Source organism: Balaenoptera physalus (genome assembly GCF_965194825.1).
Source record: "Balaenoptera physalus genome assembly, chromosome: 9".
Lineage (NCBI taxonomy): Eukaryota > Metazoa > Chordata > Mammalia > Artiodactyla > Balaenopteridae > Balaenoptera > Balaenoptera physalus.
In genome coordinates this window covers 105413135-105429720 of record NC_138888.1, presented here as the reverse complement: position 1 = coordinate 105429720, position 16586 = coordinate 105413135, and positions in this window count along the sequence as shown.

Below are 16586 nucleotides of genomic sequence, written 5' to 3'. Positions count from 1 at the left end.
GCACTGTGACCTCCCCTTGTCTCCCTGAATGCAGGAGATGAGACTCCCATGTGAAAGATGCCGTCTCTGTACCAGGAGGAAAGAAATATTTTTTATCACCAGAGAACGGGGGGTGCAGAGCAAGAGAAACCTGTACAAATGGACTTTGTGAAAGTGACTCCCATCTTCCTGAGATTGCCCTGCATCTTTTAGTTACTTTTCCACAATTGCCTCTTGCTCAACCTGGCACATGGGCACTTGACTTAGTCTCTTTTCAGTCTTCTTTTTCCTGTGGTGACTCCTATGTATATGGCAGATTTATTAAATAAAATGTGTGCAGTGTTCTCCTATTAATCTATCATATTATAACCAGTAGTCCATCTACCATGTTAGTTCAGCCACAGAACCCAGGAGGTAGGAGGAAGTTTTTTCCTTGCCTACATCAGTTTTGATGTTCTTTTCTTATGGTTCCATCAGAATGCCTGAATGACCCTGGAAATGTATTCAAATATTTTTTCTTAAAATAGTTGTTTCAAAATTTTTCCTGATTTTACGTCTCTACGAATGGTCAAAAAATAGGTTAAAAAATGTTAGTGACCCACAAATCTAAGAAATATGGTGCTGCTTGATTTATAATGTGTATACACACTTTTAAAAGGAAAATGTCTGATTGTCCTGAAAATAATCTAGAAAAATCATTTTAAGAATTGAAAAATTTATTAATTACACTATAATACTGTATGTCTGGGTCTCTTTGTATTCACTTAATAAAAAGAATTGTGTGTCAAAAAGTTTCATTAAATATCTCCTGTTCAGCCAGGTTCCTATATTTACTTAGACAATAGTCTATACAGAATTTACTGACAGGATAGTCTGAATATCAAGTATACTGCTTTGTATCCTGCTAATTTCAAAAGATATATAGCTCAAGTGTGAGGATTCTATTGTATTCCAGATGAAAGTGGACAGGAAAGTACAGAGATATTTAATAAGCTGAACAAACCTCCATTACAACTCATTACAGCCATAAAAATAGAAAAGAATACTTTACTGCTGTTTGCCTACTATTTTCATCCTGCAATTTTCCAACCATCCAAGACTATTACAAATGAAGAGAGAAGTTTCTGTGGATTCCTAACCTCTGAAAATTAACATTATATCTAAGGTTTTGCATTCTATTGAGCATCTTACGTTAGTGCTTCATTAAGTTATGAGGAGGCCATTTCATCTAAGATTTTGACATAGTTGGAAGATGGATTTCTGATACTTCATTTTGTCTATTTCACTTACTGACCTTATTGTCACATACAGATCAGTTAATCTTGCTTGCCTCTGGAATAAAAGTTTTAAAGTAGTTTTTATGCAGCAAATTGGTGCATTTTGTTTCAGTGTCTCAAAAAGAACCCTACACTATTTCAAGAGTGGTGGTAGATAACTTTAATAGGATTTCATTAATATTTTGAAATTATTTACTAAGATTAAATAAAATGAAAATTCAGCATTATTGTACAAAATCATTTGAATTTTAGCATGCAACTATACAAAGTTACTTTTTTAAAATAAATAAGTTATATATGAAGATGCTGCACAACTTTTTTCCCATAATCTCTATTTAAATGTGTCTTTTTGAAGACAATCTAAAAATATTTCAAAACTGGTCTTTTGTGTTACTGGAGTATAAATAAAACATGGGAACATGAGGGATTCGATAATGTGATAACTGAGTTAAATCTTTATCTTCAAAATAAAATTCAAGGTCACTATAAAGCATGGAAGACAATGAATAAGTTATAGGTAATTAAGATATACAGTCTACCCTCAGGAACAAAGTATGGTGACATAGTCAAAAAATGATATTTAAATTGAAATATAATAACAAAAATTTGGAAGATTGCATGAACCAGTGTGCAATTAGTTAACAAATAACAACCTCAAGTGATAATTCTCAGAGTTCAGTGGAGATATGTGCTCAAGGCACTAAACGGTTCTGGGATGACTTCATGGAAAATGGTGGGACTTGACTTAGGCATGGAAATATCAACAGGGTTTGAAGGATGAAATTGAATGGTGACAACATGACATACAAAAGTGATTAAAAGAGCAGAACTGCAAAGTTAAGAGTGTGCAAGGTATTTTGGGGGTTCCAAAAAAGTCATTTATTAAACCAGATGTTTGATAGGGGAGTTGAAGAGGATATGGTTTAAAAGATAAGGTGGGACAAAATTGCAGTGTTTTGAATAATTAATTCATTTAGACATGGCATTAGAAGCAAAAAAAAAAAAGAAATTGAAATTTTTGTGTAGGTGAGTGGCATGATAAAAATATATTGCTTTAGGAGGATTACAAAAGAATCAGTTGCATAGGAAGAATTTAGCATTGAAATCATCATGTATTATTTTTTCTGTAAAGTGAATTCTATCATATTGATCATTACTCTCTAGAGATGTGGCAGAACATTTATTTTTGTACACCATCTACAATCCAGAGTTGGTACATTTCATATCCTAAGAATATGTAACTATTGGGAAAACCTAGCACTAGTCTGACATGATTAGTTAACTTCAATTTTTTTACTCTATCTTGCACAGAACTGAATATACTCTGGAGACACAGAGGGAAGAATTTGGGATTAAATAGGTGTGACAAGAAAGGAAGAAGGATGAGTGAACAGTGAACCCAAGTATCCCAGCTTGAGTAGCAGATTGGATGACTGTGTCCCTGAACGAGAGGTCAAATATGGAAAGACAAGTACTTTTAGGAGAAATAAATAAATACTTTCTGAATGTCATGCTTGGAGATAATTATGTTGAGAAAGTTCTGGGAACCCTCAACAGTTAGGATGTGATTGTTAGAAGAAGACGTCATGAGGGAGACGGAAGAGGCAAGGTTAGATGCTGAGAGGAGAAGCAGGAGGTCAAGGATGTCATGCAAGCCGAAGGAGGAGGGTCTCTGAGAGAAGGAGTGTGGGGCAGCGAAGCCCAGTAACATAGCGCCTGCCAAGATAATGAAGCATCCGAGTCAAGTATTAGTCTAATGAGACTGGTAGGTACAGTTTATAAGGAATTAGTGACTGTTTTTCTTTGAGGAAAAAAAAATTCCTTGATTTATATTCACTACAATGCACTGCAAGAATAAGATGCTCTATTTATTGTAATAAATTTTCTCTAGAGCCCATTGAACTTCCCCGTTAATTAAATAATACCATAATTTATTACTATTTATGTTTTATTATTTTTCCCTGGTGGAATCTAAAATATTCTTAATATCTTTGGTTAGAATGTATAGTACATTTTTGGAGTTACAGTGACTCTTTCTTCTTCATTCAATGGATTGAAAACAAGAGTGAACTGGATATCCCCGTGCAATATGGGCAAATTGGCTTCATTCATCTCTGTGATGAGGGACAGTTTCACATTCATCCTGAAAATGATCTCCTAATGTAATCAGTTCTCTTGATGTGTAAATTACTTCCTGTGAGAATTGAATCATTTTTGAGTCAACACTAATGTTTGCAGGTCATGATTAGTTACTGACACAGGCCAAGTTTATATAACAGCCACAAAAGGAATGTTGAAAAGGAAAGAATTATGGATCTTTAATTTATGCAGACACATAAACATGTATAAATGCACATTAACACAGACAGAATCAGAATTTAAGATAACAACTTTCTCATTTGTACCATTATTTTTTCCCAAGAAGTTCCTTTGCTCATTAGCTGATTGAATAATAGATAAATTAATTTCACCAATATTCACTGATTGTGTATTTGAGCCAAAACTATTCTAGGGATATCCAGGAGTATAGTAGGGAAAATAGTATATATATTTTCCTTTTTGTCAAGAGGCTTACAATTAGTAGGGGTATAAAGGATAAATAAAATAAGTCAGTGAATAAAAATATTACTAAGTGGTATGAAGTAACTAAAATATAGGAATCTGATAGAAAGTGAATGGTTAGGAGTGTTTAACATAAATTGGATGATATTTTTTGGTTGCTCATCCAACATTCACTCTTCGCTCACTCCACCTCAACATAACCACAGTCGTTATGTGTCCAACCTCCTGACACCATGCAAAAACTGGTCAGAGGGAAGATGATTCCATTCAGAGCCATAGTCAATCAACACACACTCCTCTGTTGACTGTGCAGGTCGCTGGTAACGTGACCTAAGTTTGTCCAATTAGATAGAAAGAAAGGACTTTATTTCATGGGTGAGTAAAAGGTTGAAAAGTTATTTTTCTCAAACATAGTGACGTGAACAGGAAAACATTTTACTTGAATCCATTCTATAGCCAGAAATGAAACAAGTCAGGAAGAAGCTAGTTGATTGATGGTGTAGTGGAGAGAAAGATTGAATGTAGATTTCCCCTGATATCATTAAGCCACTCAATCAATCAATTTTGAAACTTATTTGTATCTGCAGATTGGCTTTTATATAAAATACATTTTTTAAATTATTTAAGGCAATCTGATTTGAAATAAATGTTACCTGCATCCCACACAAACTGACTAATACCAACTAACACATACTAACATACTGATTAATAGAGGCGTATCCCCTCTGAGAAAGATACATTTAATTTGAACACTAAGTTCAGGAAGGTGACAACCATACAAGTATCAGCAGAAGAAACATTCCAGGTAGTGGGAGCAGGGCAAAAATCTATGAAAGAAATGAACCCAAAGGGTTAGAGTGCAACAGAAATACCAAGGTGGGTAGAGATTATCAAATGAGGGGACCAGAGCTCCAAATACATTGTGAAAGTAGGTGGGGCCAGATCAATCAGAGCCTTGTAGGATAATTATATATGGAAATTGTGGATATACACACAGTGTGCTGAGTAGTCCAGATCTTATATAAAACTCAGGCAAGAGAGACAAAGCATCAAACATTCTGTGAGAGGCTATTGTATTTTCATTTTAAATAAAAAAGCATTATGTAAAGAATTTAGGTCATTTTCACCATTTTTAATTTTGAATCATTAAAAAACATTGAGCTATTTGCATAAGTAAAATGGTATGACATCCTAGAAAGAGAGGAAGAGTCCTGAGTATGTCAGTTTGACTATTTGCTTCATGCATAGGTAGGTTCATAGACACACGGTGGGAAATTATCACTAAGAGCCTTTTACAATTTATTGCAAAACTCTCTGAGAATAAGCTATGTAAGACATATTTTCCTGCAAGAGGTGGGTGGACTTTCTTGTTTAACTCTCAATATAAAAATCTTCATATTATTAATAATAATGATATTATTTTTTTCTATAATTTATTTAATTCTTATAATTCATCAGATACTTTCCAAGCTCCGACTTAAGTGTTTTGCCCTCATAGAAATCCTATAGGAAGATACCCTCATTATCTACACATTTTACAAAGGAGACACTAAACCACAGAAAAGTTACATAACTTATCTGCTTCTACTCAGGGGTAAGTGGTAGAATGATGACATAAAACCAGTCTGCTTGGCTGCGCAGTCTATACTGTTAACGAGCATTATGTTTCCAACTGGGCTATTAATAACAACACATTCATAAATAACCTATAATATAATAATCTATTGATAATGAATGGAGGGGTTCCTATAGGATATCACAAAATATAACAAAATAATTGTGTGTTTAAAACTAATGAGAACTATAAACATTTTAAGATGATATTCCTTAAGAATATATATGTATATAATGTATATATATTTGAAAGGCAGTATTATACAATAGAAGCCTAGGTTAACTCTGGTTCATTTATGCTGATGAACTGTAGTACATATTTCTCTGTATTTTTCCTTTTATTGATACTTTTATGTTCTTCCCACACTATTCTATCCCTTTACATTTCTGTTTTGGGTTCATTTCCCTGTGTTAAGCCTTTACTATTACTATTTTAAGAATATTCTCTCTACATTGCTTTCTGCATTTTGCTGAGAAAATATTTATTGTGTACAGTTTTTCACACATAGAAATAATGAGGTCACAGTTGATTAAAATTCACTCTACTGTATTGTTAGATTGAACTTCTACCCAGTGAAAAAGGCTGAAAGTATAATGACTGAGTAATGGCAATTTTTTCCATTTTTGGGATAGTACAGCTTTCCACCTATTCTCTTTTGTTCATCTGTATTCTCTGCAAGCCCTGTAGCAGAAGAGTTTATACTACTCTCCTTTCAGTGAGAAAAGTGACTTCCAGTTTGAGTTAGCTGGATAGATATATGAACCCTTGGGCACTTTCTGGGTAATACATTCAATATTCTCTCTGTCTGCAGCAGGTTGCATGGTTGATGTTTACTCATTTCTAATACCACAGAGTACACTCCAAGCTCTAGGAGGAAGAAGAGGAAACTTGAGAACAAGGCAGCTGTGGACCTCTGTACATGTTAGCAATGAAGTGCATCTCTTGTTTAAATATTTCATATGAATATTCTTAAACCTGTCTGTAAAAGTAACACTCTTTTTTTGATGTTTAAACATATGATCTGGAATGTGGTCCTCTGAGTATTATCTCTATAAGCTCCCCTTCCTTCTGTCTTCTGATAACAGACTCTACTCCCAAGCCCACAGGGGTGAGCTTGAATCTCAGTGAAGGCAGTTATTGTTTTCTGTGGTCGATGGCATTACTGGCTCCAGCTTTTCACTCCTCCCTGATTCTTACTGTTTTCCATGTGATCTGTGTATGTCCGTCTGAGAGAGGGATCTTGAAGAAGTGTGCTTTTTTACCTCCCTGTACCTTAACTTTGGGCTTGACCATGTGAAGGGCTTATATCAATAAAGTGAGACTGGAGGGAGAGAGTGCTAAATCTAATCCCGGGCCCAGAGAAGGCTTGCATCTTTCCTCCTGCCATCTTGTGCTTCTGCCAGGACCATGGAAAGAGCCTGGCGTGGCTGGAAGGAAGGTGAGAGATGCATGCAGCAGGCTGACCAAACCAGACAAGATGGGCAGCCCTCAAACCTGAAGCCTAAGTGAACAGTTCTGGTTTACTGAGATTTTATGTTTTTATTTATGCAGGATTTTTTGGGCTATAGTTAGTTTATATATATATAAATAAAAGATATAAATATAGATGTAGATATAGATATAGAGATAGAGATATATCAATATAGATATAGATATCTATATATAGAGAGATATAGATATATATAGATATATAGATCGATATAGATATATTGATATAGATATATAGATATACAGATAGATATAGATAGAGAGATAGATAGAGAGATAGATAGATAGATAGATAGATAGATAGATAGATATAGATATATAGATGTAGATCTAGCTACCCTGTACCAGATCTCAATGATAAATTAAGGTATAAACAATGGATCTGAACTAGGGAAATATGAGTTCTTTCCAAGCATTTTATATACTCGACATTGAAAAATAATCTTTTATCATCTAGGATCACTAAAATACATGAATAAAATACAGAACTGCTTATTTGCTGGAATGAAAAGAAGGGCACCCACCTCAGGAGACAATGATGCTGACACAAAGGGTTAAGCAGCATTAGAGACAGAGAAAAAGAGAGCTCTGACAGTGCTACAGTACCTGGAGTTTGTTATTCTTAATACCCTCCACACCCCTTTTTTCCAGTGGTGCAAAAGCCTGAGCAATATTGCAACAGACAGATTCTGAAATGTGAAACTGGTTTGAGGTGCCGAGAGGGGTAAGGTCCTGAGTTAGAAAGATAGATTCCTTGCTATGTGTTACCAAGTGTTTTGGTTTTTTCTAAGGGGTTCAAACCAGTGACAACACAGGCTTAACATTTGCCCCCTTCCTTTATACGATATTTTATTTTTAACTCTTTAGAGCAACTAGAATTATATATATTTATATATGATACAATTCATATTTCTTTTTTTCCAAGTAGATAGACCATTGTCCTAACACTATCTATTAAAATGTCTGTACTATGTCTTTGAAAGGTCAACTTGGTTATATTTTAAACATGAATGCTTAGGTCTGTTTTTGTTTTTTTTTTCTTCACATCTTTATTGGAGTATAATTGCTTTACAATGGTGTGTTAGTTTCTGCTTTTTTTTTTTTTTTTTAATTTTATAGCTACTTTTTATTTTTATTTATTTATTTTTATTTTTGGCTGTGCTGGGTCTTTCGGTTCACGCGAGGGCTTTCTCTAGTTGCGGCAAGTGGGGGCCACTCTTCATCGCGGTGCGGGGACCGCTCTTCACCGCGGTGCGCGGGCCTTTCACTATCGCGGCCCCTCCCGTTGTGGGGCACAGGCTCCAGACGCGCAGGCTCAGTAGCTGTGGCTCACGGGCCCAGCCACTCCGCGGCATGTGGGATCTTCCCAGACCAGGGCTCGAACCCGTGTCCCCTGCATTAGCAGGCAGATTCTCAACCACTGCGCCACCAGGGAAGCCCTAGTTTCTGCTTTTTAAGAAAGTGAATCAGTTATAAATATACATATGTCCCCATATCTCTTCCCTCTTGCATCTCCCTCCCTCCCACCCTCCCTATCCCACACCTCTAGGTGGTCACAAAGCACAGAGATGATCTCCCTGTGCTATGCGGCTGCTTCCCCCTAGCTATCTATTTTACATTGGGTAGTATATATAAGTCCATGCAACTCTCTCACTTCATCCCAGCTTACACTTCCCCCGCCCCGAGTCCTCAAGTCCATTCTCTATGTCTACAACTTTATTCCTGTCCAGCCCCTAGGTTCTTCAGAACCTTTTTTTTTTTTTTTTTAGATTCCATATATATGTGTTAGCATACGGTATTTGTTTTTCTCTTTCTGACTTAACTTCACTCTGTATGACAGTATCTAATTTCATCCACCTCACTACAAATAACTCAATTTCGTTTCTTTTTATGGCTGAGTAATATTCCACTGTATTTATGTGCCACATCTTCTTTATCCATTCATCTGTCGATGGACACTTAGATTGCTTCCATGTCCTGGCTAGTGTAAATAGAGCTGCAATGAACATTGCAGTAAATGACTCTTTTAGAATTATGGTTTTCTCAGGGTATATACCCAGTAGTGGGATTGCTGGGTCGTATGGTAGTTTTATTTTTAGTTTTTAAAGGAACCTCCACATTGTTCTCCATAGTGGCTGTATCAACTTACATTCCCACCAATAGTGAAAGAAAGTTCCCTTTTCTCCACACCCTCTCCAGCATTTATTGTTTGTAGATTTTTTGATAATGGCCAATCTGACTGGTGTGAGGTGATACCTCATTGTAGTTTTGATTTGCATTTCTCTAATGATTAGTGATGTTAAGCATTCTTCCATGTGTTTGTTGGCAATCTGTATATGTTGCTTGGAGAAATGTACATTTAGGTCTTCTTTCCATTTTTGGATTGTGTTCTTTATTTTTTTGATATTGAGTTGCATGAGATGCTTGTAAATTTTGGAGGTTAATCCTTTGTCAGTTGCTTCACTTGCAAATATTTATTCCCATTCTGAGGGTTGTCTTTTCATCTTGTTTATGGTTTCCTTTGCTGAAAGCTTTTAAGTTTCATTAGCTCCCTTTGTATATTTTTGTTTTTAATTCCATTTCTCCAAGAGGTAGGACAAAAAGGATCTTGCTGTAATTTATGTCATAGAGCACTCTGTCTATGTTTTCCCATAAGAGTTTTATAGTGTCTGGCCTTGAATTTAGGTCTTTAATCCATTTTGAGTTTCTTTTTGTTTATGGTGTCAGGGAGTGTTCTAATTTCATTCTTTTAATGTAGCTGTCCAGTTTTCCCAGCACCACTTATTGAAGAGGCTGTCTTTTCTCCATTGTATATTCTTGCATCCTCTAACAAAAATAAGGTGACCATATGTACGTGGGTTTATCTCTGGGCTTTCTATTCTGTTCCATTGATCCATATTTCTGTTTTTGTGCCAGTACCATACTCTCTTGATTACTGTAGCTTTGTAGTAGAATCTGAAGTCCAGGAGCCTGATTCCTCCAGCTCCATTTTTCTTTCTCAAGGTTGCTTTGGCTATTCGGGGTCATTTTTGTTTCCATAAAAATTGTGAAATTTTTTGTTCTACTTCTGTGAAAAATGCCATTGGTAGTTTGATAGGGATTGCACTGAATCTGTAGGTTACTTTGGGTAGTATAGTCATTCTCACAACGTTGATTCTTCCAATCCAAGAACATGGTATATCTCTCCATCTGTTTGTATCATCTTTAATTTCTTTCATCAGTGTTTTATAATTTCCTGCATAGAGGTCTTTTGTCTCCTTAGGTAGGTTTATTCCTAGATAGTTTATTCTTTGTGTTGCAGTGGTAAATGGGAGTGTTTCCTTAATATCTCTTTCAGAATTTTTATCATTAGTGTATAGGAATGCAAGAGATTTCTGTGCATTGATTTTGTATCTTCCTACTTTACCAAATCATTGATTAGCTCTAGTAGTTTTCTGGTAGCATATTTAGGATTCTCTATATATAGTATCATGTCATCTGCAAGCAGTGAGAACTTTACTTCTTCTTTTCAGATTTGGGATTTTAATTTTTTTTTCTTCCCTAAATACTGTGGCTAAAATTTCCAAAACTATGTTGAATAATAGTGGTGAGAGTGAAAAACCTTGTCTTGTTGCTGATCTTACAGGAAATGGTTTCAGTTTTTCACCATTGAGAACGATGTTGGCTGTGGGTTTCTCATATATGAGCTTAATTGTGTTGAGGTAAGTTCCATCTATGCCACTTTCTAGAGTTTTTTTTTTTTTTTCTTTTATCATAAATCAGTATTGAAATTCGTCAAAAGCTTTTTCTTCATCTATTGAGTTGATCAAAAGGTTTTTCTCCTTCAATTTGTTAATATGGTTTATCACATTGATTGATTTGTGTATACTGAAGAATCCTTGCATTCCTGGGATAAACCCCACTTGATCATGGTATATGATCCTTTTAATGTGCTGTTGGGTTCTGTTTGCCAGTATTTTGTTGAGGATTTTTGGATCTATGTTCAGCAGTGATATTGACCTGTAGTTTTCTTTCCTTGTGACATCTTTGGTTTTGGTATCAGGGTGATGGTGGCCTCGCAGAATGAGTTTAGCAGTGTACCTCCCTCAGCTATATTTTGGAAGAGTTTGAGAAGGATAGGTGTTTGTTCTTCTCTAAATGTTTGATAGAATTCGCCTGTGAAGCCATCTGGTCCTGGACTTCTGTTTCTTGGAAGATTTTTAATCACATTCTCAATTTCAGTGCTTGTGATTAGTCTGTTTCTATTTTCTATTTCTTCCTGGTTCAGTCTCAGAAGGCTGTGCTTTTCTAAGAATTTGTCCATTTCTTCCAGGTTGTCCATTTTATTGGCATAGAGTTGCTTGTAGTAATCTCTCATGATCCTTTGTGTTTCTGCAGTATAAGTTATTACTTCTCATTTTTCATTTCTAATTTTATTGATTTGAGTCTTCTCTTTTCTTTTCTTGTTGAGTCTGGATAATGGTTTATCAATTTTGTTTATCTTCTCAAAGAACCAGCTTTTAGTTTTATTGATCTTTGCTATTGTTTCCTTCATTTCTTTTTCATTTATTTCTGATTTGATCTTTATGATTTCTTTCCTTCTGCTAACTTTGTTTTTTGTTGTTGTTCTACTTCTTCGTTCTCTAGTTGCTTTAGATATAAGGTTAGGTTTTTTATTTGAGTGGTTTCTTGTTTCTTGAGGTAGGATTGTATTGCTATAAACTTCCCTCTTAGAACTGCTTTTGCTGCATCCATAGGTTTTGGGTTGTCGTGTTTTCATTGTCATTTGTTTCTAGGTATTTTTTGATTTCTACAGTGATTTCTTGCTTATAAAGTAGTGCATTGTTTAGCCTCCAAGTGTTTCCCTTTTTTACAGATTTTTTCCTGTAATTGATATCTAGTCACCTAGCATTGTGTTGAGAAAAGATACTTGATATGATTTAAATTTTCTTAAATTTATCAGGGCTTGATTTGTGATGCAAGATATGATCTATCCTGGAGAATGTTCCATGAGCACTTGAGAAGAAAGTGTATTCTCTTGTTTTTGGATGGAATGTCCTATAAATATCAATTAAGTCCATCTTGTTTAATGTGTCATTTAAAGCTTGTGTTTCCTTATGTATTTTCATTTTGGATGATCTGTCTATTGATGAAAGTGGGGTGTTAAAGTCCCCTACTATGATTGTGTTACTGTCTACTTCCCCTTGTATGGCTGTTAGCATTTGCCTTATGTATTGAGGTGCTCCTATGTTGGGTGCATAAATATTTACAATTGTTATACCTTCTTCTTGGATCGATCCCTTGTTCATTATATAGTGTCTTTCTTTGTCTCTTGTAATAGTCTTTATTTTAAAGTCTGTTTTGTCTGATATGAGAATTGCTACACCAGCTTTCTTTTGATTTCCATTTGCATAGAATATCTTTTTCTAGTCCCTCACTATCAGTCTGTATGTGTCCCTAGGTCTGAAGTGGGTCTCTTGTAGACAGCATATATACAAGACAAAAACAAGTGGGTCTTGTTTTTGTATCCATTGAGCCAGTCTATGACTTTTTGTTTGAGCATTTTATCCATTTATATTTAAGGTAATTTTTGATATGTATGTTTCTATTACCATTTTCCTAATTGTTTTGGGTTTGTAATTGTAGGTCTTTTCCTTCTCCTGTGTTTCCTGCCTAGAGAAGTTCCTTTAGCATTTACTGTAAAGCTGTTTTGGTATTGCTAAATTCTCGTAGCTTTTGCTTCTCTGTGAAGGTTTTCATTTCTCTGTTGAATCTGAATGTGACCCTTCTTGGTAGAGTAATCTTGGTGGTAGGTTCTTCCCTTTCATCACTTTAATTATGTCCTGCCACTCCCTTCTGGCTTGCAGAGTTTCTGCTGAAAGGTCAGCTGTTAACCTTATGGGGAATCCCTTGTATATTTTTTGTTGTTTTTCCCTTGTTGTTTTAAATACTCTTTCTTTGTATTTAATTTTTGATAGTTTGATTAATATGTTTCTTGGCATGTTTCTCCTTGGATTTATCCTGTATGGGACTCTCTGCACTTCCTGGACTTGATTATTTCCTTTCCCATATAGGGAAGTTTTCAACTATAATCTCTTCAAATAATTTCTCCGTTCCTTTCTTTTTCTCTTCTACTGGGACCCCTATAATTCGAATGAATGTTGGTGCATTTAATGTTGTCCCAGATGTCTCTAAGACTGTCCTCAATTCTTTTCATTCTTTTTTCTTTATTCTGCTCTGCAGTAGTTATTGCCACTATTTTATCTTCCAGGTCACTTATCCAGTTTCTACCTTAATTATTCTGCTATTGATTCCTTCTAGAGAATTTTTAATTTCATTTATTGTGTTGTTCATCATTGTTTGTTTGTTCTTTAGTTCTTCTAGGTCCTTGTTAAACATTTCTTGTATTTTCTCCATTCTATTTCCAATATTTTGGAAAATCTTTACTATCATTATTCTGAATTCTTTTTCAGGTAGACTGCCTATTTACTCTTCATTTGTTCGGTGTGGTGGGATTTTACCTTGATCCTTCATCTGCTGTGTGTTTCTCTGTCTTCTCATTTTGCTTCACTTACTGTGTTTTTGGTCTGCTTTTTTCAGGCTGCATGTTCGTAGTTTCTGTAGTTTTTGGTGTCTTCCCCCAGTGGCTAAGGTTGGTTCAGTGGGTTGTGTAGGCTTCCTGGTGGAGAGGACTAGTGCATGTGTTCTGGTAGATGAGGCTTGATCTTGCCTTACTGGTGGGCAGAACCATGTCCGATGGTGTGTTTTGGGGTGTCTGTGACCTTATTATGATTTTAGGCAGTCTCTGTGCTAATGGGTGGTGTTGTTTTCCTGTCTGATTAGTTGTTTGGCATAGGATGTCCAGCACTGTAGCTTGCTGACCGTTGAGTAGAGCTGCTTCTTAGCGTTCAAATGGAGAGCTCTGGGAGAGCTTTCACCATTTGATATTATGTGGAGCCGAGAGGTCTCTGGAGTACCAATGTCCTGAACTTGACTCTCCCACCTCAGAGGCACAGGCCTGACACCCAGCTGGAGCACCAAGACCCTGTCAGCCACACGGCTCAGAAGAAAAGGGATAAAAAAAAGAAAGAAAAAAATAATAAATAGAATAAAGTAAAATAATTAAAATAAAAAATAATTATTAATTTTTTTTAAAATTAAAAAGTAATAAGAAAATTTAAAAAAAAGAAAAGAAAGAAAGAAGAGAGCCACCAAACCAAAAAAGATATACACCAATGATAACAAGCACTAAAATCTATATTAAAAAAAAAAAAAAAAAAAAACACGGACAGAGAGAATCCTAGGACAAATGATAAAATCAAAGCTATACAGACAAAATCACACAAAGAAGCATACACATACACATTCACAAATAGCGAAAAAGGAAAAATATATGTATATATATCTATATATTTAAAAAAAAGGAGGAAGAGAGCAACCAAATCAATAATCAAATCTACCAATGATAATAAACTCTAAATACTAGACTAAGATAAACATAAAGCCAGGAACAAATTAGATGCAGAAAGCAACCCCCAAGTCTACATTCACTCCCAAAGTCTACCACCTCAATTTTGGGGTGATTCGTTGTCTATTCAGGTATTCCACAGATGTAGAGTACATCAAGTTGATTGTGGAGATTTAATCCACTGATCCTGAGGCTGCTGGGAGAAATTTCCCTTTTTCTTCTTTGTTCGCACAGCTCCTGGTGTTCAGCTTTGGGTTGGTCCTGCCTCTGCATGTAGGTCACCTGACGACATTTCTTCCTCACCCAGACAGGATGGGGTTAAAGGAGCAGCTGATTAGGAGGTTCTGTCTCACTCATGCCAGGGTGAAGGAGGGGTACAGAATGCGGGGTGAGCTTGTGGCTGCAGAGGCCAGCAAAACGTTGCAACAGCCTGAGGGGTGCTATGTGTTCTCCTGGGGAAGTTGCCCCTGGATCACGGGGCCCTGGCAGTGGCAGGCTGCACAGACTCCCAGGAGGGGAGGTGTGGATAGTGACCTGTGCTTGCACACAGGCTTCTTGGTGGCTGCAGCAGCAGCCTTAATGTCTCATGCCCATCTCTGGTGTCCATGCTGATAGCTGCAGCTCGCGCCCATCTCTGGAGCTCCTTTAGGTGGTGCTCTGAATCCCCTCTCCTTGCAAACCCCAAAACAATGTTCTCTTGCTTCTTAGGCAGTTCCAGAGATTTTCCCGCACTCCCTCCAGGCTAGCTGTGGTGCACTAGACCCCTTCAGGCTGTGTTCACGCAGCCAACCCAAGTCCTCTCTCTGGATCTGAGCTCTGAAGCCCGAGCCTCAGCTCCAAGCCCCCACCCACCCCAGCGGGGTGAGCAGACAAGCCTCTCGGGCTGGTGAGTGCTGCTATGCACCCATTCTCTGTGTGGGAATCTCTCCACTTTGCCCTCTGCACCCCTGTTGCTGCACTCTCCTCTGTGACTCTGAAGCTTCCACCCCACCCAGCCCCCGTCTCCGCCAGTGAAGGGGCTTCCTAGTGTGTGGAAACTTTTCTTCCTTCACAGCTCCCTCTCACTCGTGCAGGTCCTGTCCCTATTCTTTTTTCTCTATTTTTTTCTTGTTTCTTTTGCCCTACCCAGGTACATGGGGGAATTTCTTGCCTTTTGGGAAGTGTGAGGTCTTCTGCCAGCTTTAAGTATGTATTCTGTAGGAGTTTTTCCCCATGTAGATGTATTTCTGATGTATTTGTGGGGAGGAAGGTGATCTCAATATCTTACTCCTCTGCCATCTTGAAGGTCTCCCCGTCTGTTTTGCTTTTCAAGCTTCTGTTTATCTCTTTGCCTTGCCTTCAAAGGATGACAATCGTTTTAATTACTGTATTATATTTTAATTTGATATATATGTTTATACCTTTTATATAAATATTTATATCTGGTATGACTATTTACCTACCATTCATTTTTTTTCATGGTTTTTTGGATATTCTTAACATTTTATCTCCCAGCTGAATTTTAGAGTCAACTTGACAATTTCTTTAAAATTTGTTCTGTGTTGAATTTATAAATTACTTCAGGGAAAACAGATAACATTAAATCTTCTCATCCAGGAATATGGCTTTTCTATTTCTTCAGTTCCTCTTTTATTTCCCTTGGTAGAGTTTTGTAGATTTATTTACATCATTATTACACAGGTTTTTTTTTTTTTTTTTTTTTTTTTTTTTTTTTTTTTTTACAAGACATATGTTTAGAGGACATAGTATAAAAGTGTCTGGTTATTGTATTTTGTTTGTTACTTTTTGTGAAATGCAGTAATGCAGTACAGGTATACAGGAATACAACAGACTCCGACATAAATTGGCTACCTGAAAGCAAAAATAAGAGATTTATATAGTTTCCTATAAAGATTCTTTATGCCTCTGCTCAGTGCTTCCAGACAGCTGACAAGTGGAAGGCTAGAAATGGTGAAATTTGAGAAAGCTGGAGGGGTGGAGCGACTTCCAGACTTATTTTTAGACCTTCTCCTTGTGAATTTCTCTCCCAATAAAGAAAATCCATGTAGAAGTGTCCTGGGTGTCAGAAAGCCAAGTATCACTGCTTCTCATGGGAGTGTGTTGTTTCATGTCAGTCTACGGTAGAGACTAAGGTGGGAGCCATTGACCTGAGGGCTGGTGGTTTGGTGTGCACACTCAGATATCACCTTCTTAACATGAAGTCTAATACTGATTATGA